Genomic DNA, 23,273 nt, shown 5'->3' with positions numbered 1-23,273 from the left:
ATTTTCTCTACAGCTTTGGAAGAAAGAAAGCTTCCTTTTTGGGGCACAGGCCCACTTCTAGCGGCGACAGCTTCCGGTAAGGGACCATGCTGAAAAGATGCTTGGAGTTACCGCCAGGGGAGCCACGCCGCTATTGCCTGTGAGTGAAGCTACATTTGAAAGAAATATTTTTTGAGACGCAGTTGTTTGAATTTCTGTAAAAATGTCATTCAGTAAAAGCCTCTCTTCCCTGACCGGGAATCGAACCCGGGCCACGGCGGTGAGAGCGCCGAATCCTAACCACTAGACCACCAGGGAGACCGCTGGACAGCTCGGGAAGGCCGGGCAGTGGTGTCCGAGTGCACAATGCCTGCAGGTGCCTCAAAGGCCAGTCCATTGGGGGACTGGGAAGAGAGGGGGAGGGCCGAGCAGATAGGTTCTCTCCAGCGGTGAAAAAGGAAGCTGCCTTTTTTGCGTCAAGGGCAGTCTTTCCGCAGCGACAGGAGAATGAATGGGACTCTGCCATAAACACGTTTTGCGTCGCGCTGAGGGCACTTCCTCCATTTTGTGCACGCAAATCTGCATCTGGGAGCAAGATTTCCGGTCGCCAGTTAACTGCATTGCTGTAAATAAAAATGTCAGTTGTTAAAAGAGCTCCTTCCCTGACCGGGAATCGAACCCGGGCCGCGGCGGTGAGAGCCCCGAATCCTAACCACTAGACCACCAGGGACGGTGGGTGCACCCCGTTGCGTGTCGCTCAGATGGTGGCGTCCGAGTCCAAAGGCTGAGGGCCTCTGCTACAATGGGCACCAGTGCCTGCAGGTCTTCGGGGGCCGTTTCTGCTAATAAATAAAGAAATAAAGAAAGAAAGAAAGAAAGAAAGAAAACAAAAACACTTGTGATGGTCTGCGAAAAGGGGAGCTTAGAGATTGAAGACAGCATCACTTTGGGAACGTTTGCGCTTTCACTTCCAAGCGCTGATATTCCTGTCTTGCTCTCCTGAAAGGACAGCCTTCCTCGCTATGAGCTTTTGTGGGTCAGTGCTGAAGCTCCCCCTAGAGGCTGCCGCTGAAGATGCACACTCACAACTAACCCTCCTTAGGAGAACTGCTTCGTGGGAGAGCACGTTTATTAAAAGGCGGCAGGCCATGATTGCCTGCGAGACACAGCAGGGTTACCATGCAGAGTTCAAAGGGGGCTTTGCTTGTACAGCAAGTGCCGGAGGGCAAGAAGGGATGACATAGGAGCTGCCCTTTTTTCGGGCTCGCACACCAAGGCCTGCACCAGCCTTCGAGGCTCAGCCTGCCTCTGGACTGCCCTAGACCACCTTTACTCAAAGCACACACTCTGGTCGGGGACTCGAAGCCAGGCCCGTGGCAGTGAAAGCACCAAATCCTCACCACTAGGCCACCGGGGAAACGACTGCAGCACCCGGGAGGTTTCCGCAACCGTACTTGCAGTCAGCTGGAGGCTATTGTAATGCTGTTAAGTGAGAGACGTTTGCCGCTCGCAAGCCAATTCCATCCAACCTCCTGCAGGGGGCACTCTGGGCTGGTTTTCCACTTGTTCGCCTGCTGCTGAAACAGCAAAGATTCAATTCGAAGCCCTTTGCAGCAGCTCACCAGGATGGCCGAGTGGTTAAGGCGTTGGACTTAAGATCCAATGGACAAGTGTCCGCGTGGGTTCGAGCCCCACTCCTGGTACAGGTTTTTACTCTTCTTACCTAAATGCGGCAGCAGCTTCGCACAAGCCCTTTCCTGCTGTCTGTAGGCAGTGCCCCTACCTCAAAGCCCTGAGGCTTGAGTTCACCTGAAAAGAGCAACAAGGAATCGTTGCCCGTAGACTCTTTTCCTGGAAAACCTTTGCATTTTTGTACCATGTCCCTCGCATCCCAAGCTTAAGCCGCCAAAGTTGGCAGAGCTTGTGCAACCCCGCCAACAGCCCTACCACCCCAAAAGAAAATTGGGCAGGGATTCCCGCCTCCGCTTCCGAAACGGGCTTCCAAACGGGCGATGCCCTGACGGGTCAGCCAGTCACCGTCTAGGCCCGGTACACCCCTGTGAATAATAGAGCGTCCAACCTCAAATCAGGCTACAGGGCCCTTCAGCCCATAGAAGGAGAACCTGTCAACAAACGGGGCGAGGGCAATGCTCGGGCCCCTTGCGAAGCCTTTGCCAAGCTCCAAAGGCTGCACTTTCCCAGCAGACCACAGCTCTGTATGCAAATCAAGCAGCTACGACCCCTCCCTCCCCTGCTTTTCTCCTCCAAACCGGTACGCAACCATTTCTGCAGCCCTCTGCCCCAGGGTCCCGGGCAAGGTCTTGGTCTGATGAGGCTAGGGATGGTGGGCGAGCTCGGCTTTGGCAGGGCGACAGGACTAATATTTTCTCTACAGCTTTGGAAGAAAGAAAGCTTCCTTTTTGGGGCACAGGCCCACTTCTAGCGGCGACAGCTTCCGGTAAGGGACCATGCTGAAAAGATGCTTGGAGTTACCGCCAGGGGAGCCACGCCGCTATTGCCTGTGAGTGAAGCTACATTTGAAAGAAATATTTTTTGAGACGCAGTTGTTTGAATTTCTGTAAAAATGTCATTCAGTAAAAGCCTCTCTTCCCTGACCGGGAATCGAACCCGGGCCACGGCGGTGAGAGCGCCGAATCCTAACCACTAGACCACCAGGGAGACCGCTGGACAGCTCGGGAAGGCCGGGCAGTGGTGTCCGAGTGCACAATGCCTGCAGGTGCCTCAAAGGCCAGTCCATTGGGGGACTGGGAAGAGAGGGGGAGGGCCGAGCAGATAGGTTCTCTCCAGCGGTGAAAAAGGAAGCTGCCTTTTTTGCGTCAAGGGCAGTCTTTCCGCAGCGACAGGAGAATGAATGGGACTCTGCCATAAACACGTTTTGCGTCGCGCTGAGGGCACTTCCTCCATTTTGTGCACGCAAATCTGCATCTGGGAGCAAGATTTCCGGTCGCCAGTTAACTGCATTGCTGTAAATAAAAATGTCAGTTGTTAAAAGAGCTCCTTCCCTGACCGGGAATCGAACCCGGGCCGCGGCGGTGAGAGCCCCGAATCCTAACCACTAGACCACCAGGGACGGTGGGTGCACTCCGTTGCGTGTCGCTCAGATGGTGGCGTCCGAGTCCAAAGGCTGAGGGCCTCTGCTACAATGGGCACCAGTGCCTGCAGGTCTTCGGGGGCCGTTTCTGCTAATAAATAAAGAAATAAAGAAAGAAAGAAAGAAAGAAAGAAAACAAAAACACTTGTGATGGTCTGCGAAAAGGGGAGCTTAGAGATTGAAGACAGCATCACTTTGGGAACGTTTGCGCTTTCACTTCCAAGCGCTGATATTCCTGTCTTGCTCTCCTGAAAGGACAGCCTTCCTCGCTATGAGCTTTTGTGGGTCAGTGCTGAAGCTCCCCCTAGAGGCTGCCGCTGAAGATGCACACTCACAACTAACCCTCCTTAGGAGAACTGCTTCGTGGGAGAGCACGTTTATTAAAAGGCGGCAGGCCATGATTGCCTGCGAGACACAGCAGGGTTACCATGCAGAGTTCAAAGGGGGCTTTGCTTGTACAGCAAGTGCCGGAGGGCAAGAAGGGATGACATAGGAGCTGCCCTTTTTTCGGGCTCGCACACCAAGGCCTGCACCAGCCTTCGAGGCTCAGCCTGCCTCTGGACTGCCCTAGACCACCTTTACTCAAAGCACACACTCTGGTCGGGGACTCGAAGCCAGGCCCGTGGCAGTGAAAGCACCAAATCCTCACCACTAGGCCACCGGGGAAACGACTGCAGCACCCGGGAGGTTTCCGCAACCGTACTTGCAGTCAGCTGGAGGCTATTGTAATGCTGTTAAGTGAGAGACGTTTGCCGCTCGCAAGCCAATTCCATCCAACCTCCTGCAGGGGGCACTCTGGGCTGGTTTTCCACTTGTTCGCCTGCTGCTGAAACAGCAAAGATTCAATTCGAAGCCCTTTGCAGCAGCTCACCAGGATGGCCGAGTGGTTAAGGCGTTGGACTTAAGATCCAATGGACAAGTGTCCGCGTGGGTTCGAGCCCCACTCCTGGTACAGGTTTTTACTCTTCTTACCTAAATGCGGCAGCAGCTTCGCACAAGCCCTTTCCTGCTGTCTGTAGGCAGTGCCCCTACCTCAAAGCCCTGAGGCTTGAGTTCACCTGAAAAGAGCAACAAGGAATCGTTGCCCGTAGACTCTTTTCCTGGAAAACCTTTGCATTTTTGTACCATGTCCCTCGCATCCCAAGCTTAAGCCGCCAAAGTTGGCAGAGCTTGTGCAACCCCGCCAACAGCCCTACCACCCCAAAAGAAAATTGGGCAGGGATTCCCGCCTCCGCTTCCGAAACGGGCTTCCAAACGGGCGATGCCCTGACGGGTCAGCCAGTCACCGTCTAGGCCCGGTACACCCCTGTGAATAATAGAGCGTCCAACCTCAAATCAGGCTACAGGGCCCTTCAGCCCATAGAAGGAGAACCTGTCAACAAACGGGGCGAGGGCAATGCTCGGGCCCCTTGCGAAGCCTTTGCCAAGCTCCAAAGGCTGCACTTTCCCAGCAGACCACAGCTCTGTATGCAAATCAAGCAGCTACGACCCCTCCCTCCCCTGCTTTTCTCCTCCAAACCGGTACGCAACCATTTCTGCAGCCCTCTGCCCCAGGGTCCCGGGCAAGGTCTTGGTCTGATGAGGCTAGGGATGGTGGGCGAGCTCGGCTTTGGCAGGGCGACAGGACTAATATTTTCTCTACAGCTTTGGAAGAAAGAAAGCTTCCTTTTTGGGGCACAGGCCCACTTCTAGCGGCGACAGCTTCCGGTAAGGGACCATGCTGAAAAGATGCTTGGAGTTACCGCCAGGGGAGCCACGCCGCTATTGCCTGTGAGTGAAGCTACATTTGAAAGAAATATTTTTTGAGACGCAGTTGTTTGAATTTCTGTAAAAATGTCATTCAGTAAAAGCCTCTCTTCCCTGACCGGGAATCGAACCCGGGCCGCGGCGGTGAGAGCGCCGAATCCTAACCACTAGACCACCAGGGAGACCGCTGGACAGCTCGGGAAGGCCGGGCAGTGGTGTCCGAGTGCACAATGCCTGCAGGTGCCTCAAAGGCCAGTCCATTGGGGGACTGGGAAGAGAGGGGGAGGGCCGAGCAGATAGGTTCTCTCCAGCGGTGAAAAAGGAAGCTGCCTTTTTTGCGTCAAGGGCAGTCTTTCCGCAGCGACAGGAGAATGAATGGGACTCTGCCATAAACACGTTTTGCGTCGCGCTGAGGGCACTTCCTCCATTTTGTGCACGCAAATCTGCATCTGGGAGCAAGATTTCCGGTCGCCAGTTAACTGCATTGCTGTAAATAAAAATGTCAGTTGTTAAAAGAGCTCCTTCCCTGACCGGGAATCGAACCCGGGCCGTGGCTAGACCACCAGGGACGGTGGGTGCACCCCGTTGCGTGTCGCTCAGATGGTGGCGTCCGAGTCCAAAGGCTGAGGGCCTCTGCTACAATGGGCACCAGTGCCAGCAGGTCTTCGGGGGCCGTTTCTGCTAATAAATAAAGAAATAAAGAAAGAAAGAAAGAAAGAAAGAAAGAAAGAAAGAAAACAAAAACACTTGTGATGGTCTGCGAAAAGGGGAGCTTAGAGATTGAAGACAGCATCACTTTGGGAACGTTTGCGCTTTCACTTCCAAGCGCTGATATTCCTGTCTTGCTCTCCTGAAAGGACAGCCTTCCTCGCTATGAGCTTTTGTGGGTCAGTGCTGAAGCTCCCCCTAGAGGCTGCCGCTGAAGATGCACACTCACAACTAACCCTCCTTAGGAGAACTGCTTCGTGGGAGAGCACGTTTATTAAAAGGCGGCAGGCCATGATTGCCTGCGAGACACAGCAGGGTTACCATGCAGAGTTCAAAGGGGGCTTTGCTTGTACAGCAAGTGCCGGAGGGCAAGAAGGGATGACATAGGAGCTGCCCTTTTTTCGGGCTCGCACACCAAGGCCTGCACCAGCCTTCGAGGCTCAGCCTGCCTCTGGACTGCCCTAGACCACCTTTACTCAAAGCACACACTCTGGTCGGGGACTCGAAGCCAGGCCCGTGGCAGTGAAAGCACCAAATCCTCACCACTAGGCCACCGGGGAAACGACTGCAGCACCCGGGAGGTTTCCGCAACCGTACTTGCAGTCAGCTGGAGGCTATTGTAATGCTGTTAAGTGAGAGACGTTTGCCGCTCGCAAGCCAATTCCATCCAACCTCCTGCAGGGGGCACTCTGGGCTGGTTTTCCACTTGTTCGCCTGCTGCTGAAACAGCAAAGATTCAATTCGAAGCCCTTTGCAGCAGCTCACCAGGATGGCCGAGTGGTTAAGGCGTTGGACTTAAGATCCAATGGACAAGTGTCCGCGTGGGTTCGAGCCCCACTCCTGGTACAGGTTTTTACTCTTCTTACCTAAATGCGGCAGCAGCTTCGCACAAGCCCTTTCCTGCTGTCTGTAGGCAGTGCCCCTACCTCAAAGCCCTGAGGCTTGAGTTCACCTGAAAAGAGCAACAAGGAATCGTTGCCCGTAGACTCTTTTCCTGGAAAACCTTTGCATTTTTGTACCATGTCCCTCGCATCCCAAGCTTAAGCCGCCAAAGTTGGCAGAGCTTGTGCAACCCCGCCAACAGCCCTACCACCCCAAAAGAAAATTGGGCAGGGATTCCCGCCTCCGCTTCCTCACGGCTTCCGAAACAGGCTTCCAAACGGGCGATGCCCTGACGGGTCAGCCAGTCACCGTCTAGGCCCGGTACACCCCTGTGAATAATAGAGCGTCCAACCTCAAATCAGGCTACAGGGCCCTTCAGCCCATAGAAGGAGAACCTGTCAACAAACGGGGCGAGGGCAATGCTCGGGCCCCTTGCGAAGCCTTTGCCAAGCTCCAAAGGCTGCACTTTCCCAGCAGACCACAGCTCTGTATGCAAATCAAGCAGCTACGACCCCTCCCTCCCCTGCTTTTCTCCTCCAAACCGGTACGCAACCATTTCTGCAGCCCTCTGCCCCAGGGTCCCGGGCAAGGTCTTGGTCTGATGAGGCTAGGGATGGTGGGCGAGCTCGGCTTTGGCAGGGCGACAGGACTAATATTTTCTCTACAGCTTTGGAAGAAAGAAAGCTTCCTTTTTGGGGCACAGGCCCACTTCTAGCGGCGACAGCTTCCGGTAAGGGACCATGCTGAAAAGATGCTTGGAGTTACCGCCAGGGGAGCCACGCCGCTATTGCCTGTGAGTGAAGCTACATTTGAAAGAAATATTTTTTGAGACGCAGTTGTTTGAATTTCTGTAAAAATGTCATTCAGTAAAAGCCTCTCTTCCCTGACCGGGAATCGAACCGGTGAGAGCGCCGAATCCTAACCACTAGACCACCAGGGAGACCGCTGGACAACTCGGGAAGGCCGGGCAGTGGTGTCCGAGTGCACAATGCCTGCAGGTGCCTCAAAGGCCAGTCCATTGGGGGACTGGGAAGAGAGGGGGAGGGCCGAGCAGATAGGTTCTCTCCAGCGGTGAAAAAGGAAGCTGCCTTTTTTGCGTCAAGGGCAGTCTTTCCGCAGCGACAGGAGAATGAATGGGACTCTGCCATAAACACGTTTTGCGTCGCGCTGAGGGCACTTCCTCCATTTTGTGCACGCAAATCTGCATCTGGGAGCAAGATTTCCGGTCGCCAGTTAACTGCATTGCTGTAAATAAAAATGTCAGTTGTTAAAAGAGCTCCTTCCCTGACCGGGAATCGAACCCGGGCCGCGGCGGTGAGAGCTCCGAATCCTAACCACTAGACCACCAGGGACGGTGGGTGCACCCCGTTGCGTGTCGCTCAGATGGTGGCGTCCGAGTCCAAAGGCTGAGGGCCTCTGCTACAATGGGCACCAGTGCCTGCAGGTCTTCGGGGGCCGTTTCTGCTAATAAATAAAGAAATAAAGAAAGAAAGAAAGAAAACAAAAACACTTGTGATGGTCTGCGAAAAGGGGAGCTTAGAGATTGAAGACAGCATCACTTTGGGAACGTTTGCGCTTTCACTTCCAAGCGCTGATATTCCTGTCTTGCTCTCCTGAAAGGACAGCCTTCCTCGCTATGAGCTTTTGTGGGTCAGTGCTGAAGCTCCCCCTAGAGGCTGCCGCTGAAGATGCACACTCACAACTAACCCTCCTTAGGAGAACTGCTTCGTGGGAGAGCACGTTTATTAAAAGGCGGCAGGCCATGATTGCCTGCGAGACACAGCAGGGTTACCATGCAGAGTTCAAAGGGGGCTTTGCTTGTACAGCAAGTGCCGGAGGGCAAGAAGGGATGACATAGGAGCTGCCCTTTTTTCGGGCTCGCACACCAAGGCCTGCACCAGCCTTCGAGGCTCAGCCTGCCTCTGGACTGCCCTAGACCACCTTTACTCAAAGCACACACTCTGGTCGGGGACTCGAAGCCAGGCCCGTGGCAGTGAAAGCACCAAATCCTCACCACTAGGCCACCGGGGAAACGACTGCAGCACCCGGGAGGTTTCCGCAACCGTACTTGCAGTCAGCTGGAGGCTATTGTAATGCTGTTAAGTGAGAGACGTTTGCCGCTCGCAAGCCAATTCCATCCAACCTCCTGCAGGGGGCACTCTGGGCTGGTTTTCCACTTGTTCGCCTGCTGCTGAAACAGCAAAGATTCAATTCGAAGCCCTTTGCAGCAGCTCACCAGGATGGCCGAGTGGTTAAGGCGTTGGACTTAAGATCCAATGGACAAGTGTCTGCGTGGGTTCGAGCCCCACTCCTGGTACAGGTTTTTACTCTTCTTACCTAAATGCGGCAGCAGCTTCGCACAAGCCCTTTCCTGCTGTCTGTAGGCAGTGCCCCTACCTCAAAGCCCTGAGGCTTGAGTTCACCTGAAAAGAGCAACAAGGAATCGTTGCCCGTAGACTCTTTTCCTGGAAAACCTTTGCATTTTTGTACCATGTCCCTCGCATCCCAAGCTTAAGCCGCCAAAGTTGGCAGAGCTTGTGCAACCCCGCCAACAGCCCTACCACCCCAAAAGAAAATTGGGCAGGGATTCCCGCCTCCGCTTCCGAAACGGGCTTCCAAACGGGCGATGCCCTGACGGGTCAGCCAGTCACCGTCTAGGCCCGGTACACCCCTGTGAATAATAGAGCGTCCAACCTCAAATCAGGCTACAGGGCCCTTCAGCCCATAGAAGGAGAACCTGTCAACAAACGGGGCGAGGGCAATGCTCGGGCCCCTTGCGAAGCCTTTGCCAAGCTCCAAAGGCTGCACTTTCCCAGCAGACCACAGCTCTGTATGCAAATCAAGCAGCTACGACCCCTCCCTCCCCTGCTTTTCTCCTCCAAACCGGTACGCAACCATTTCTGCAGCCCTCTGCCCCAGGGTCCCGGGCAAGGTCTTGGTCTGATGAGGCTAGGGATGGTGGGCGAGCTCGGCTTTGGCAGGGCGACAGGACTAATATTTTCTCTACAGCTTTGGAAGAAAGAAAGCTTCCTTTTTGGGGCACAGGCCCACTTCTAGCGGCGACAGCTTCCGGTAAGGGACCATGCTGAAAAGATGCTTGGAGTTACCGCCAGGGGAGCCACGCCGCTATTGCCTGTGAGTGAAGCTACATTTGAAAGAAATATTTTTTGAGACGCAGTTGTTTGAATTTCTGTAAAAATGTCATTCAGTAAAAGCCTCTCTTCCCTGACCGGGAATCGAACCCGGGCCGCGGCGGTGAGAGCGCCGAATCCTAACCACTAGACCACCAGGGAGACCGCTGGACAGCTCGGGAAGGCCGGGCAGTGGTGTCCGAGTGCACAATGCCTGCAGGTGCCTCAAAGGCCAGTCCATTGGGGGACTGGGAAGAGAGGGGGAGGGCCGAGCAGATAGGTTCTCTCCAGCGGTGAAAAAGGAAGCTGCCTTTTTTGCGTCAAGGGCAGTCTTTCCGCAGCGACAGGAGAATGAATGGGACTCTGCCATAAACACGTTTTGCGTCGCGCTGAGGGCACTTCCTCCATTTTGTGCACGCAAATCTGCATCTGGGAGCAAGATTTCCGGTCGCCAGTTAACTGCATTGCTGTAAATAAAAATGTCAGTTGTTAAAAGAGCTCCTTCCCTGACCGGGAATCGAACCCGGGCCGAATCCTAACCACTAGACCACCAGGGACGGTGGGTGCACCCCGTTGCGTGTCGCTCAGATGGTGGCGTCCGAGTCCAAAGGCTGAGGGCCTCTGCTACAATGGGCACCAGTGCCTGCAGGTCTTCGGGGGCCGTTTCTGCTAATAAATAAATAAATAAAGAAATAAAGAAAGAAAGAAAGAAAGAAAACAAAAACACTTGTGATGGTCTGCGAAAAGGGGAGCTTAGAGATTGAAGACAGCATCACTTTGGGAACGTTTGCGCTTTCACTTCCAAGCGCTGATATTCCTGTCTTGCTCTCCTGAAAGGACAGCCTTCCTCGCTATGAGCTTTTGTGGGTCAGTGCTGAAGCTCCCCCTAGAGGCTGCCGCTGAAGATGCACACTCACAACTAACCCTCCTTAGGAGAACTGCTTCGTGGGAGAGCACGTTTATTAAAAGGCGGCAGGCCATGATTGCCTGCGAGACACAGCAGGGTTACCATGCAGAGTTCAAAGGGGGCTTTGCTTGTACAGCAAGTGCCGGAGGGCAAGAAGGGATGACATAGGAGCTGCCCTTTTTTCGGGCTCGCACACCAAGGCGTGCACCAGCCTTCGAGGCTCAGCCTGCCTCTGGACTGCCCTAGACCACCTTTACTCAAAGCACACACCCTGGTCGGGGACTCGAAGCCAGGCCCGTGGCAGTGAAAGCACCAAATCCTCACCACTAGGCCACCGGGGAAACGACTGCAGCACCCGGGAGGTTTCCGCAACCGTACTTGCAGTCAGCTGGAGGCTATTGTAATGCTGTTAAGTGAGAGACGTTTGCCGCTCGCAAGCCAATTCCATCCAACCTCCTGCAGGGGGCACTCTGGGCTGGTTTTCCACTTGTTCGCCTGCTGCTGAAACAGCAAAGATTCAATTCGAAGCCCTTTGCAGCAGCTCACCAGGATGGCCGAGTGGTTAAGGCGTTGGACTTAAGATCCAATGGACAAGTGTCCGCGTGGGTTCGAGCCCCACTCCTGGTACAGGTTTTTACTCTTCTTACCTAAATGCGGCAGCAGCTTCGCACAAGCCCTTTCCTGCTGTCTGTAGGCAGTGCCCCTACCTCAAAGCCCTGAGGCTTGAGTTCACCTGAAAAGAGCAACAAGGAATCGTTGCCCGTAGACTCTTTTCCTGGAAAACCTTTGCATTTTTGTACCATGTCCCTCGCATCCCAAGCTTAAGCCGCCAAAGTTGGCAGAGCTTGTGCAACCCCGCCAACAGCCCTACCACCCCAAAAGAAAATTGGGCAGGGATTCCCGCCTCCGCTTCCTCACGGCTTCCGAAACGGGCTTCCAAACGGGCGATGCCCTGACGGGTCAGCCAGTCACCGTCTAGGCCCGGTACACCCCTGTGAATAATAGAGCGTCCAACCTCAAATCAGGCTACAGGGCCCTTCAGCCCATAGAAGGAGAACCTGTCAACAAACGGGGCGAGGGCAATGCTCGGGCCCCTTGCGAAGCCTTTGCCAAGCTCCAAAGGCTGCACTTTCCCAGCAGACCACAGCTCTGTATGCAAATCAAGCAGCTACGACCCCTCCCTCCCCTGCTTTTCTCCTCCAAACCGGTACGCAACCATTTCTGCAGCCCTCTGCCCCAGGGTCCCGGGCAAGGTCTTGGTCTGATGAGGCTAGGGATGGTGGGCGAGCTCGGCTTTGGCAGGGCGACAGGACTAATATTTTCTCTACAGCTTTGGAAGAAAGAAAGCTTCCTTTTTGGGGCACAGGCCCACTTCTAGCGGCGACAGCTTCCGGTAAGGGACCATGCTGAAAAGATGCTTGGAGTTACCGCCAGGGGAGCCACGCCGCTATTGCCTGTGAGTGAAGCTACATTTGAAAGAAATATTTTTTGAGACGCAGTTGTTTGAATTTCTGTAAAAATGTCATTCAGTAAAAGCCTCTCTTCCCTGACCGGGAATCGAACCGGTGAGAGCGCCGAATCCTAACCACTAGACCACCAGGGAGACCGCTGGACAACTCGGGAAGGCCGGGCAGTGGTGTCCGAGTGCACAATGCCTGCAGGTGCCTCAAAGGCCAGTCCATTGGGGGACTGGGAAGAGAGGGGGAGGGCCGAGCAGATAGGTTCTCTCCAGCGGTGAAAAAGGAAGCTGCCTTTTTTGCGTCAAGGGCAGTCTTTCCGCAGCGACAGGAGAATGAATGGGACTCTGCCATAAACACGTTTTGCGTCGCGCTGAGGGCACTTCCTCCATTTTGTGCACGCAAATCTGCATCTGGGAGCAAGATTTCCGGTCGCCAGTTAACTGCATTGCTGTAAATAAAAATGTCAGTTGTTAAAAGAGCTCCTTCCCTGACCGGGAATCGAACCCGGGCCGCGGCGGTGAGAGCTCCGAATCCTAACCACTAGACCACCAGGGACGGTGGGTGCACCCCGTTGCGTGTCGCTCAGATGGTGGCGTCCGAGTCCAAAGGCTGAGGGCCTCTGCTACAATGGGCACCAGTGCCTGCAGGTCTTCGGGGGCCGTTTCTGCTAATAAATAAAGAAATAAAGAAAGAAAGAAAGAAAACAAAAACACTTGTGATGGTCTGCGAAAAGGGGAGCTTAGAGATTGAAGACAGCATCACTTTGGGAACGTTTGCGCTTTCACTTCCAAGCGCTGATATTCCTGTCTTGCTCTCCTGAAAGGACAGCCTTCCTCGCTATGAGCTTTTGTGGGTCAGTGCTGAAGCTCCCCCTAGAGGCTGCCGCTGAAGATGCACACTCACAACTAACCCTCCTTAGGAGAACTGCTTCGTGGGAGAGCACGTTTATTAAAAGGCGGCAGGCCATGATTGCCTGCGAGACACAGCAGGGTTACCATGCAGAGTTCAAAGGGGGCTTTGCTTGTACAGCAAGTGCCGGAGGGCAAGAAGGGATGACATAGGAGCTGCCCTTTTTTCGGGCTCGCACACCAAGGCCTGCACCAGCCTTCGAGGCTCAGCCTGCCTCTGGACTGCCCTAGACCACCTTTACTCAAAGCACACACTCTGGTCGGGGACTCGAAGCCAGGCCCGTGGCAGTGAAAGCACCAAATCCTCACCACTAGGCCACCGGGGAAACGACTGCAGCACCCGGGAGGTTTCCGCAACCGTACTTGCAGTCAGCTGGAGGCTATTGTAATGCTGTTAAGTGAGAGACGTTTGCCGCTCGCAAGCCAATTCCATCCAACCTCCTGCAGGGGGCACTCTGGGCTGGTTTTCCACTTGTTCGCCTGCTGCTGAAACAGCAAAGATTCAATTCGAAGCCCTTTGCAGCAGCTCACCAGGATGGCCGAGTGGTTAAGGCGTTGGACTTAAGATCCAATGGACAAGTGTCTGCGTGGGTTCGAGCCCCACTCCTGGTACAGGTTTTTACTCTTCTTACCTAAATGCGGCAGCAGCTTCGCACAAGCCCTTTCCTGCTGTCTGTAGGCAGTGCCCCTACCTCAAAGCCCTGAGGCTTGAGTTCACCTGAAAAGAGCAACAAGGAATCGTTGCCCGTAGACTCTTTTCCTGGAAAACCTTTGCATTTTTGTACCATGTCCCTCGCATCCCAAGCTTAAGCCGCCAAAGTTGGCAGAGCTTGTGCAACCCCGCCAACAGCCCTACCACCCCAAAAGAAAATTGGGCAGGGATTCCCGCCTCCGCTTCCGAAACGGGCTTCCAAACGGGCGATGCCCTGACGGGTCAGCCAGTCACCGTCTAGGCCCGGTACACCCCTGTGAATAATAGAGCGTCCAACCTCAAATCAGGCTACAGGGCCCTTCAGCCCATAGAAGGAGAACCTGTCAACAAACGGGGCGAGGGCAATGCTCGGGCCCCTTGCGAAGCCTTTGCCAAGCTCCAAAGGCTGCACTTTCCCAGCAGACCACAGCTCTGTATGCAAATCAAGCAGCTACGACCCCTCCCTCCCCTGCTTTTCTCCTCCAAACCGGTACGCAACCATTTCTGCAGCCCTCTGCCCCAGGGTCCCGGGCAAGGTCTTGGTCTGATGAGGCTAGGGATGGTGGGCGAGCTCGGCTTTGGCAGGGCGACAGGACTAATATTTTCTCTACAGCTTTGGAAGAAAGAAAGCTTCCTTTTTGGGGCACAGGCCCACTTCTAGCGGCGACAGCTTCCGGTAAGGGACCATGCTGAAAAGATGCTTGGAGTTACCGCCAGGGGAGCCACGCCGCTATTGCCTGTGAGTGAAGCTACATTTGAAAGAAATATTTTTTGAGACGCAGTTGTTTGAATTTCTGTAAAAATGTCATTCAGTAAAAGCCTCTCTTCCCTGACCGGGAATCGAACCCAGGCCGCGGCGGTGAGAGCGCCGAATCCTAACCACTAGACCACCAGGGAGACCGCTGGACAGCTCGGGAAGGCCGGGCAGTGGTGTCCGAGTGCACAATGCCTGCAGGTGCCTCAAAGGCCAGTCCATTGGGGGACTGGGAAGAGAGGGGGAGGGCCGAGCAGATAGGTTCTCTCCAGCGGTGAAAAAGGAAGCTGCCTTTTTTGCGTCAAGGGCAGTCTTTCCGCAGCGACAGGAGAATGAATGGGACTCTGCCATAAACACGTTTTGCGTCGCGCTGAGGGCACTTCCTCCATTTTGTGCACGCAAATCTGCATCTGGGAGCAAGATTTCCGGTCGCCAGTTAACTGCATTGCTGTAAATAAAAATGTCAGTTGTTAAAAGAGCTCCTTCCCTGACCGGGAATCGAACCCGGGCCGAATCCTAACCACTAGACCACCAGGGACGGTGGGTGCACCCCGTTGCGTGTCGCTCAGATGGTGGCGTCCGAGTCCAAAGGCTGAGGGCCTCTGCTACAATGGGCACCAGTGCCTGCAGGTCTTCGGGGGCCGTTTCTGCTAATAAATAAATAAATAAAGAAATAAAGAAAGAAAGAAAGAAAGAAAACAAAAACACTTGTGATGGTCTGCGAAAAGGGGAGCTTAGAGATTGAAGACAGCATCACTTTGGGAACGTTTGCGCTTTCACTTCCAAGCGCTGATATTCCTGTCTTGCTCTCCTGAAAGGACAGCCTTCCTCGCTATGAGCTTTTGTGGGTCAGTGCTGAAGCTCCCCCTAGAGGCTGCCGCTGAAGATGCACACTCACAACTAACCCTCCTTAGGAGAACTGCTTCGTGGGAGAGCACGTTTATTAAAAGGCGGCAGGCCATGATTGCCTGCGAGACACAGCAGGGTTACCATGCAGAGTTCAAAGGGGGCTTTGCTTGTACAGCAAGTGCCGGAGGGCAAGAAGGGATGACATAGGAGCTGCCCTTTTTTCGGGCTCGCACACCAAGGCGTGCACCAGCCTTCGAGGCTCAGCCTGCCTCTGGACTGCCCTAGACCACCTTTACTCAAAGCACACACCCTGGTCGGGGACTCGAAGCCAGGCCCGTGGCAGTGAAAGCACCAAATCCTCACCACTAGGCCACCGGGGAAACGACTGCAGCACCCGGGAGGTTTCCGCAACCGTACTTGCAGTCAGCTGGAGGCTATTGTAATGCTGTTAAGTGAGAGACGTTTGCCGCTCGCAAGCCAATTCCATCCAACCTCCTGCAGGGGGCACTCTGGGCTGGTTTTCCACTTGTTCGCCTGCTGCTGAAACAGCAAAGATTCAATTCGAAGCCCTTTGCAGCAGCTCACCAGGATGGCCGAGTGGTTAAGGCGTTGGACTTAAGATCCAATGGACAAGTGTCCGCGTGGGTTCGAGCCCCACTCCTGGTACAGGTTTTTACTCTTCTTACCTAAATGCGGCAGCAGCTTCGCACAAGCCCTTTCCTGCTGTCTGTAGGCAGTGCCCCTACCTCAAAGCCCTGAGGCTTGAGTTCACCTGAAAAGAGCAACAAGGAATCGTTGCCCGTAGACTCTTTTCCTGGAAAACCTTTGCATTTTTGTACCATGTCCCTCGCATCCCAAGCTTAAGCCGCCAAAGTTGGCAGAGCTTGTGCAACCCCGCCAACAGCCCTACCACCCCAAAAGAAAATTGGGCAGGGATTCCCGCCTCCGCTTCCGAAACGGGCTTCCAAACGGGCGATGCCCTGACGGGTCAGCCAGTCACCGTCTAGGCCCGGTACACCCCTGTGAATAATAGAGCGTCCAACCTCAAATCAGGCTACAGGGCCCTTCAGCCCATAGAAGGAGAACCTGTCAACAAACGGGGCGAGGGCAATGCTCGGGCCCCTTGCGAAGCCTTTGCCAAGCTCCAAAGGCTGCACTTTCCCAGCAGACCACAGCTCTGTATGCAAATCAAGCAGCTACGACCCCTCCCTCCCCTGCTTTTCTCCTCCAAACCGGTACGCAACCATTTCTGCAGCCCTCTGCCCCAGGGTCCCGGGCAAGGTCTTGGTCTGATGAGGCTAGGGATGGTGGGCGAGCTCGGCTTTGGCAGGGCGACAGGACTAATATTTTCTCTACAGCTTTGGAAGAAAGAAAGCTTCCTTTTTGGGGCACAGGCCCACTTCTAGCGGCGACAGCTTCCGGTAAGGGACCATGCTGAAAAGATGCTTGGAGTTACCGCCAGGGGAGCCACGCCGCTATTGCCTGTGAGTGAAGCTACATTTGAAAGAAATATTTTTTGAGACGCAGTTGTTTGAATTTCTGTAAAAATGTCATTCAGTAAAAGCCTCTCTTCCCTGACCGGGAATCGAACCCGGGCCACGGCGGTGAGAGCGCCGAATCCTAACCACTAGACCACCAGGGAGACCGCTGGACAGCTCGGGAAGGCCGGGCAGTGGTGTCCGAGTGCACAATGCCTGCAGGTGCCTCAAAGGCCAGTCCATTGGGGGACTGGGAAGAGAGGGGGAGGGCCGAGCAGATAGGTTCTCTCCAGCGGTGAAAAAGGAAGCTGCCTTTTTTGCGTCAAGGGCAGTCTTTCCGCAGCGACAGGAGAATGAATGGGACTCTGCCATAAACACGTTTTGCGTCGCGCTGAGGGCACTTCCTCCATTTTGTGCACGCAAATCTGCATCTGGGAGCAAGATTTCCGGTCGCCAGTTAACTGCATTGCTGTAAATAAAAATGTCAGTTGTTAAAAGAGCTCCTTCCCTGACCGGGAATCGAACCCGGGCCGCGGCGGTGAGAGCCCCGAATCCTAACCACTAGACCACCAGGGACGGTGGGTGCACCCCGTTGCGTGTCGCTCAGATGGTGGCGTCCGAGTCCAAAGGCTGAGGGCCTCTGCTACAATGGGCACCAGTGCCTGCAGGTCTTCGGGGGCCGTTTCTGCTAATAAATAAAGAAATAAAGAAAGAAAGAAAGAAAGAAAGAAAACAAAAACACTTGTGATGGTCTGCGAAAAGGGGAGCTTAGAGATTGAAGACAGCATCACTTTGGGAACGTTTGCGCTTTCACTTCCAAGCGCTGATATTCCTGTCTTGCTCTCCTGAAAGGACAGCCTTCCTCGCTATGAGCTTTTGTGGGTCAGTGCTGAAGCTCCCCCTAGAGGCTGCCGCTGAAGATGCACACTCACAACTAACCCTCCTTAGGAGAACTGCTTCGTGGGAGAGCACGTTTATTAAAAGGCGGCAGGCCATGATTGCCTGCGAGACACAGCAGGGTTACCATGCAGAGTTCAAAGGGGGCTTTGCTTGTACAGCAAGTGCCGGAGGGCAAGAAGGGATGACATAGGAGCTGCCCTTTTTTCGGGCTCGCACACCAAGGCCTGCACCAGCCTTCGAGGCTCAGCCTGCCTCTGGACTGCCCTAGACCACCTTTACTCAAAGCACACACTCTGGTCGGGGACTCGAAGCCAGGCCCGTGGCAGTGAAAGCACCAAATCCTCACCACTAGGCCACCGGGGAAACGACTGCAGCACCCGGGAGGTTTCCGCAACCGTACTTGCAGTCAGCTGGAGGCTATTGTAATGCTGTTAAGTGAGAGACGTTTGCCGCTCGCAAGCCAATTCCATCCAACCTCCTGCAGGGGGCACTCTGGGCTGGTTTTCCACTTGTTCGCCTGCTGCTGAAACAGCAAAGATTCAATTCGAAGCCCTTTGCAGCAGCTCACCAGGATGGCCGAGTGGTTAAGGCGTTGGACTTAAGATCCAATGGACAAGTGTCCGCGTGGGTTCGAGCCCCACTCCTGGTACAGGTTTTTACTCTTCTTACCTAAATGCGGCAGCAGCTTCGCACAAGCCCTTTCCTGCTGTCTGTAGGCAGTGCCCCTACCTCAAAGCCCTGAGGCTTGAGTTCACCTGAAAAGAGCAACAAGGAATCGTTGCCCGTAGACTCTTTTCCTGGAAAACCTTTGCATTTTTGTACCATGTCCCTCGCATCCCAAGCTTAAGCCGCCAAAGTTGGCAGAGCTTGTGCAACCCCGCCAACAGCCCTACCACCCCAAAAGAAAATTGGGCAGGGATTCCCGCCTCCGCTTCCGAAACGGGCTTCCAAACGGGCGATGCCCTGACGGGTCAGCCAGTCACCGTCTAGGCCCGGTACACCCCTGTGAATAATAGAGCGTCCAACCTCAAATCAGGCTACAGGGCCCTTCAGCCCATAGAAGGAGAACCTGTCAACAAACGGGGCGAGGGCAATGCTCGGGCCCCTTGCGAAGCCTTTGCCAAGCTCCAAAGGCTGCACTTTCCCAGCAGACCACAGCTCTGTATGCAAATCAAGCAGCTACGACCCCTCCCTCCCCTGCTTTTCTCCTCCAAACCGGTACGCAACCATTTCTGCAGCCCTCTGCCCCAGGGTCCCGGGCAAGGTCTTGGTCTGATGAGGCTAGGGATGGTGGGCGAGCTCGGCTTTGGCAGGGCGACAGGACTAATATTTTCTCTACAGCTTTGGAAGAAAGAAAGCTTCCTTTTTGGGGCACAGGCCCACTTCTAGCGGCGACAGCTTCCGGTAAGGGACCATGCTGAAAAGATGCTTGGAGTTACCGCCAGGGGAGCCACGCCGCTATTGCCTGTGAGTGAAGCTACATTTGAAAGAAATATTTTTTGAGACGCAGTTGTTTGAATTTCTGTAAAAATGTCATTCAGTAAAAGCCTCTCTTCCCTGACCGGGAATCGAACCCGGGCCACGGCGGTGAGAGCGCCGAATCCTAACCACTAGACCACCAGGGAGACCGCTGGACAGCTCGGGAAGGCCGGGCAGTGGTGTCCGAGTGCACAATGCCTGCAGGTGCCTCAAAGGCCAGTCCATTGGGGGACTGGGAAGAGAGGGGGAGGGCCGAGCAGATAGGTTCTCTCCAGCGGTGAAAAAGGAAGCTGCCTTTTTTGCGTCAAGGGCAGTCTTTCCGCAGCGACAGGAGAATGAATGGGACTCTGCCATAAACACGTTTTGCGTCGCGCTGAGGGCACTTCCTCCATTTTGTGCACGCAAATCTGCATCTGGGAGCAAGATTTCCGGTCGCCAGTTAACTGCATTGCTGTAAATAAAAATGTCAGTTGTTAAAAGAGCTCCTTCCCTGACCGGGAATCGAACCCGGGCCGCGGCGGTGAGAGCCCCGAATCCTAACCACTAGACCACCAGGGACGGTGGGTGCACTCCGTTGCGTGTCGCTCAGATGGTGGCGTCCGAGTCCAAAGGCTGAGGGCCTCTGCTACAATGGGCACCAGTGCCTGCAGGTCTTCGGGGGCCGTTTCTGCTAATAAATAAAGAAATAAAGAAAGAAAGAAAGAAAGAAAGAAAACAAAAACACTTGTGATGGTCTGCGAAAAGGGGAGCTTAGAGATTGAAGACAGCATCACTTTGGGAACGTTTGCGCTTTCACTTCCAAGCGCTGATATTCCTGTCTTGCTCTCCTGAAAGGACAGCCTTCCTCGCTATGAGCTTTTGTGGGTCAGTGCTGAAGCTCCCCCTAGAGGCTGCCGCTGAAGATGCACACTCACAACTAACCCTCCTTAGGAGAACTGCTTCGTGGGAGAGCACGTTTATTAAAAGGCGGCAGGCCATGATTGCCTGCGAGACACAGCAGGGTTACCATGCAGAGTTCAAAGGGGGCTTTGCTTGTACAGCAAGTGCCGGAGGGCAAGAAGGGATGACATAGGAGCTGCCCTTTTTTCGGGCTCGCACACCAAGGCCTGCACCAGCCTTCGAGGCTCAGCCTGCCTCTGGACTGCCCTAGACCACCTTTACTCAAAGCACACACTCTGGTCGGGGACTCGAAGCCAGGCCCGTGGCAGTGAAAGCACCAAATCCTCACCACTAGGCCACCGGGGAAACGACTGCAGCACCCGGGAGGTTTCCGCAACCGTACTTGCAGTCAGCTGGAGGCTATTGTAATGCTGTTAAGTGAGAGACGTTTGCCGCTCGCAAGCCAATTCCATCCAACCTCCTGCAGGGGGCACTCTGGGCTGGTTTTCCACTTGTTCGCCTGCTGCTGAAACAGCAAAGATTCAATTCGAAGCCCTTTGCAGCAGCTCACCAGGATGGCCGAGTGGTTAAGGCGTTGGACTTAAGATCCAATGGACAAGTGTCCGCGTGGGTTCGAGCCCCACTCCTGGTACAGGTTTTTACTCTTCTTACCTAAATGCGGCAGCAGCTTCGCACAAGCCCTTTCCTGCTGTCTGTAGGCAGTGCCCCTACCTCAAAGCCCTGAGGCTTGAGTTCACCTGAAAAGAGCAACAAGGAATCGTTGCCCGTAGACTCTTTTCCTGGAAAACCTTTGCATTTTTGTACCATGTCCCTCGCATCCCAAGCTTAAGCCGCCAAAGTTGGCAGAGCTTGTGCAACCCCGCCAACAGCCCTACCACCCCAAAAGAAAATTGGGCAGGGATTCCCGCCTCCGCTTCCGAAACGGGCTTCCAAACGGGCGATGCCCTGACGGGTCAGCCAGTCACCGTCTAGGCCCGGTACACCCCTGTGAATAATAGAGCGTCCAACCTCAAATCAGGCTACAGGGCCCTTCAGCCCATAGAAGGAGAACCTGTCAACAAACGGGGCGAGGGCAATGCTCGGGCCCCTTGCGAAGCCTTTGCCAAGCTCCAAAGGCTGCACTTTCCCAGCAGACCACAGCTCTGTATGCAAATCAAGCAGCTACGACCCCTCCCTCCCCTGCTTTTCTCCTCCAAACCGGTACGCAACCATTTCTGCAGCCCTCTGCCCCAGGGTCCCGGGCAAGGTCTTGGTCTGATGAGGCTAGGGATGGTGGGCGAGCTCGGCTTTGGCAGGGCGACAGGACTAATATTTTCTCTACAGCTTTGGAAGAAAGAAAGCTTCCTTTTTGGGGCACAGGCCCACTTCTAGCGGCGACAGCTTCCGGTAAGGGACCATGCTGAAAAGATGCTTGGAGTTACCGCCAGGGGAGCCACGCCGCTATTGCCTGTGAGTGAAGCTACATTTGAAAGAAATATTTTTTGAGACGCAGTTGTTTGAATTTCTGTAAAAATGTCATTCAGTAAAAGCCTCTCTTCCCTGACCGGGAATCGAACCCGGGCCGCGGCGGTGAGAGCGCCAAATCCTAACCACTAGACCACCAGGGAGACCGCTGGACAGCTCGGGAAGGCCGGGCAGTGGTGTCCGAGTGCACAATGCCTGCAGGTGCCTCAAAGGCCAGTCCATTGGGGGACTGGGAAGAGAGGGGGAGGGCCGAGCAGATAGGTTCTCTCCAGCGGTGAAAAAGGAAGCTGCCTTTTTTGCGTCAAGGGCAGTCTTTCCGCAGCGACAGGAGAATGAATGGGACTCTGCCATAAACACGTTTTGCGTCGCGCTGAGGGCACTTCCTCCATTTTGTGCACGCAAATCTGCATCTGGGAGCAAGATTTCCGGTCGCCAGTTAACTGCATTGCTGTAAATAAAAATGTCAGTTGTTAAAAGAGCTCCTTCCCTGACCGGGAATCGAACCCGGGCCGTGGCTAGACCACCAGGGACGGTGGGTGCACCCCGTTGCGTGTCGCTCAGATGGTGGCGTCCGAGTCCAAAGGCTGAGGGCCTCTGCTACAATGGGCACCAGTGCCAGCAGGTCTTCGGGGGCCGTTTCTGCTAATAAATAAAGAAATAAAGAAAGAAAGAAAGAAAGAAAGAAAGAAAGAAAACAAAAACACTTGTGATGGTCTGCGAAAAGGGGAGCTTAGAGATTGAAGACAGCATCACTTTGGGAACGTTTGCGCTTTCACTTCCAAGCGCTGATATTCCTGTCTTGCTCTCCTGAAAGGACAGCCTTCCTCGCTATGAGCTTTTGTGGGTCAGTGCTGAAGCTCCCCCTAGAGGCTGCCGCTGAAGATGCACACTCACAACTAACCCTCCTTAGGAGAACTGCTTCGTGGGAGAGCACGTTTATTAAAAGGCGGCAGGCCATGATTGCCTGCGAGACACAGCAGGGTTACCATGCAGAGTTCAAAGGGGGCTTTGCTTGTACAGCAAGTGCCGGAGGGCAAGAAGGGATGACATAGGAGCTGCCCTTTTTTCGGGCTCGCACACCAAGGCCTGCACCAGCCTTCGAGGCTCAGCCTGCCTCTGGACTGCCCTAGACCACCTTTACTCAAAGCACACACTCTGGTCGGGGACTCGAAGCCAGGCCCGTGGCAGTGAAAGCACCAAATCCTCACCACTAGGCCACCGGGGAAACGACTGCAGCACCCGGGAGGTTTCCGCAACCGTACTTGCAGTCAGCTGGAGGCTATTGTAATGCTGTTAAGTGAGAGACGTTTGCCGCTCGCAAGCCAATTCCATCCAACCTCCTGCAGGGGGCACTCTGGGCTGGTTTTCCACTTGTTCGCCTGCTGCTGAAACAGCAAAGATTCAATTCGAAGCCCTTTGCAGCAGCTCACCAGGATGGCCGAGTGGTTAAGGCGTTGGACTTAAGATCCAATGGACAAGTGTCCGCGTGGGTTCGAGCCCCACTCCTGGTACAGGTTTTTACTCTTCTTACCTAAATGCGGCAGCAGCTTCGCACAAGCCCTTTCCTGCTGTCTGTAGGCAGTGCCCCTACCTCAAAGCCCTGAGGCTTGAGTTCACCTGAAAAGAGCAACAAGGAATCGTTGCCCGTAGACTCTTTTCCTGGAAAACCTTTGCATTTTTGTACCATGTCCCTCGCATCCCAAGCTTAAGCCGCCAAAGTTGGCAGAGCTTGTGCAACCCCGCCAACAGCCCTACCACCCCAAAAGAAAATTGGGCAGGGATTCCCGCCTCCGCTTCCTCACGGCTTCCGAAACAGGCTTCCAAACGGGCGATGCCCTGACGGGTCAGCCAGTCACCGTCTAGGCCCGGTACACCCCTGTGAATAATAGAGCGTCCAACCTCAAATCAGGCTACAGGGCCCTTCA

The 23,273-nt window shown here is 54.5% G+C and overlaps 24 non-coding genes across 24 annotated transcripts; 10 read left to right on the top strand and 14 right to left on the bottom strand.

Moving 5' to 3' along the window:
• Positions 1-225: 225 nt before the first annotated feature.
• On the bottom strand, positions 226-297 carry TRNAE-CUC (transfer RNA glutamic acid (anticodon CUC)). The gene has a single exon. It is a non-coding gene; the product is annotated as a tRNA-Glu (tRNA).
• Positions 298-637: 340 nt separating this feature from the next.
• Positions 638-709, bottom strand: TRNAE-CUC (transfer RNA glutamic acid (anticodon CUC)). The gene has a single exon. It is a non-coding gene; the product is annotated as a tRNA-Glu (tRNA).
• An 890-nt stretch (positions 710-1,599) lies between these two features.
• TRNAL-UAA (transfer RNA leucine (anticodon UAA)) lies at positions 1,600-1,682 on the top strand. Its single transcript has one exon. It is a non-coding gene; the product is annotated as a tRNA-Leu (tRNA).
• Positions 1,683-2,586: 904 nt separating this feature from the next.
• Positions 2,587-2,658, bottom strand: TRNAE-CUC (transfer RNA glutamic acid (anticodon CUC)). The gene has a single exon. It is a non-coding gene; the product is annotated as a tRNA-Glu (tRNA).
• Positions 2,659-2,998: 340 nt separating this feature from the next.
• Positions 2,999-3,070, bottom strand: TRNAE-CUC (transfer RNA glutamic acid (anticodon CUC)). Its single transcript has one exon. It is a non-coding gene; the product is annotated as a tRNA-Glu (tRNA).
• Positions 3,071-3,960: 890 nt separating this feature from the next.
• Positions 3,961-4,043, top strand: TRNAL-UAA (transfer RNA leucine (anticodon UAA)). Its single transcript has one exon. It is a non-coding gene; the product is annotated as a tRNA-Leu (tRNA).
• Positions 4,044-4,947: 904 nt separating this feature from the next.
• On the bottom strand, positions 4,948-5,019 carry TRNAE-CUC (transfer RNA glutamic acid (anticodon CUC)). The gene has a single exon. It is a non-coding gene; the product is annotated as a tRNA-Glu (tRNA).
• A 1,289-nt stretch (positions 5,020-6,308) lies between these two features.
• Positions 6,309-6,391, top strand: TRNAL-UAA (transfer RNA leucine (anticodon UAA)). Its single transcript has one exon. It is a non-coding gene; the product is annotated as a tRNA-Leu (tRNA).
• Positions 6,392-7,707: 1,316 nt separating this feature from the next.
• Positions 7,708-7,779, bottom strand: TRNAE-CUC (transfer RNA glutamic acid (anticodon CUC)). Its single transcript has one exon. It is a non-coding gene; the product is annotated as a tRNA-Glu (tRNA).
• An 882-nt stretch (positions 7,780-8,661) lies between these two features.
• TRNAL-UAA (transfer RNA leucine (anticodon UAA)) lies at positions 8,662-8,744 on the top strand. Its single transcript has one exon. It is a non-coding gene; the product is annotated as a tRNA-Leu (tRNA).
• Positions 8,745-9,648: 904 nt separating this feature from the next.
• Positions 9,649-9,720, bottom strand: TRNAE-CUC (transfer RNA glutamic acid (anticodon CUC)). The gene has a single exon. It is a non-coding gene; the product is annotated as a tRNA-Glu (tRNA).
• A 1,289-nt stretch (positions 9,721-11,009) lies between these two features.
• On the top strand, positions 11,010-11,092 carry TRNAL-UAA (transfer RNA leucine (anticodon UAA)). The gene has a single exon. It is a non-coding gene; the product is annotated as a tRNA-Leu (tRNA).
• Positions 11,093-12,408: 1,316 nt separating this feature from the next.
• TRNAE-CUC (transfer RNA glutamic acid (anticodon CUC)) lies at positions 12,409-12,480 on the bottom strand. Its single transcript has one exon. It is a non-coding gene; the product is annotated as a tRNA-Glu (tRNA).
• Positions 12,481-13,362: 882 nt separating this feature from the next.
• Positions 13,363-13,445, top strand: TRNAL-UAA (transfer RNA leucine (anticodon UAA)). Its single transcript has one exon. It is a non-coding gene; the product is annotated as a tRNA-Leu (tRNA).
• Positions 13,446-14,349: 904 nt separating this feature from the next.
• Positions 14,350-14,421, bottom strand: TRNAE-CUC (transfer RNA glutamic acid (anticodon CUC)). The gene has a single exon. It is a non-coding gene; the product is annotated as a tRNA-Glu (tRNA).
• Positions 14,422-15,710: 1,289 nt separating this feature from the next.
• On the top strand, positions 15,711-15,793 carry TRNAL-UAA (transfer RNA leucine (anticodon UAA)). The gene has a single exon. It is a non-coding gene; the product is annotated as a tRNA-Leu (tRNA).
• Positions 15,794-16,697: 904 nt separating this feature from the next.
• On the bottom strand, positions 16,698-16,769 carry TRNAE-CUC (transfer RNA glutamic acid (anticodon CUC)). Its single transcript has one exon. It is a non-coding gene; the product is annotated as a tRNA-Glu (tRNA).
• Positions 16,770-17,109: 340 nt separating this feature from the next.
• On the bottom strand, positions 17,110-17,181 carry TRNAE-CUC (transfer RNA glutamic acid (anticodon CUC)). Its single transcript has one exon. It is a non-coding gene; the product is annotated as a tRNA-Glu (tRNA).
• Positions 17,182-18,071: 890 nt separating this feature from the next.
• Positions 18,072-18,154, top strand: TRNAL-UAA (transfer RNA leucine (anticodon UAA)). Its single transcript has one exon. It is a non-coding gene; the product is annotated as a tRNA-Leu (tRNA).
• A 904-nt stretch (positions 18,155-19,058) lies between these two features.
• On the bottom strand, positions 19,059-19,130 carry TRNAE-CUC (transfer RNA glutamic acid (anticodon CUC)). The gene has a single exon. It is a non-coding gene; the product is annotated as a tRNA-Glu (tRNA).
• Positions 19,131-19,470: 340 nt separating this feature from the next.
• On the bottom strand, positions 19,471-19,542 carry TRNAE-CUC (transfer RNA glutamic acid (anticodon CUC)). Its single transcript has one exon. It is a non-coding gene; the product is annotated as a tRNA-Glu (tRNA).
• Positions 19,543-20,432: 890 nt separating this feature from the next.
• TRNAL-UAA (transfer RNA leucine (anticodon UAA)) lies at positions 20,433-20,515 on the top strand. Its single transcript has one exon. It is a non-coding gene; the product is annotated as a tRNA-Leu (tRNA).
• A 904-nt stretch (positions 20,516-21,419) lies between these two features.
• TRNAE-CUC (transfer RNA glutamic acid (anticodon CUC)) lies at positions 21,420-21,491 on the bottom strand. The gene has a single exon. It is a non-coding gene; the product is annotated as a tRNA-Glu (tRNA).
• A 1,285-nt stretch (positions 21,492-22,776) lies between these two features.
• Positions 22,777-22,859, top strand: TRNAL-UAA (transfer RNA leucine (anticodon UAA)). Its single transcript has one exon. It is a non-coding gene; the product is annotated as a tRNA-Leu (tRNA).
• The last annotated feature ends 414 nt before the right edge of the window (positions 22,860-23,273 follow it).

The sequence above is a fragment of the Ambystoma mexicanum genome, chromosome 5p (assembly GCF_040938575.1).
Source record: "Ambystoma mexicanum isolate Mex_15411 chromosome 5p, UKY_AmexF1_1, whole genome shotgun sequence".
NCBI classification, from domain to species: domain Eukaryota; kingdom Metazoa; phylum Chordata; class Amphibia; order Caudata; family Ambystomatidae; genus Ambystoma; species Ambystoma mexicanum.
Note: the sequence above shows the minus strand (reverse complement) of the source record. Positions and strands in the feature narration are given on the sequence as shown.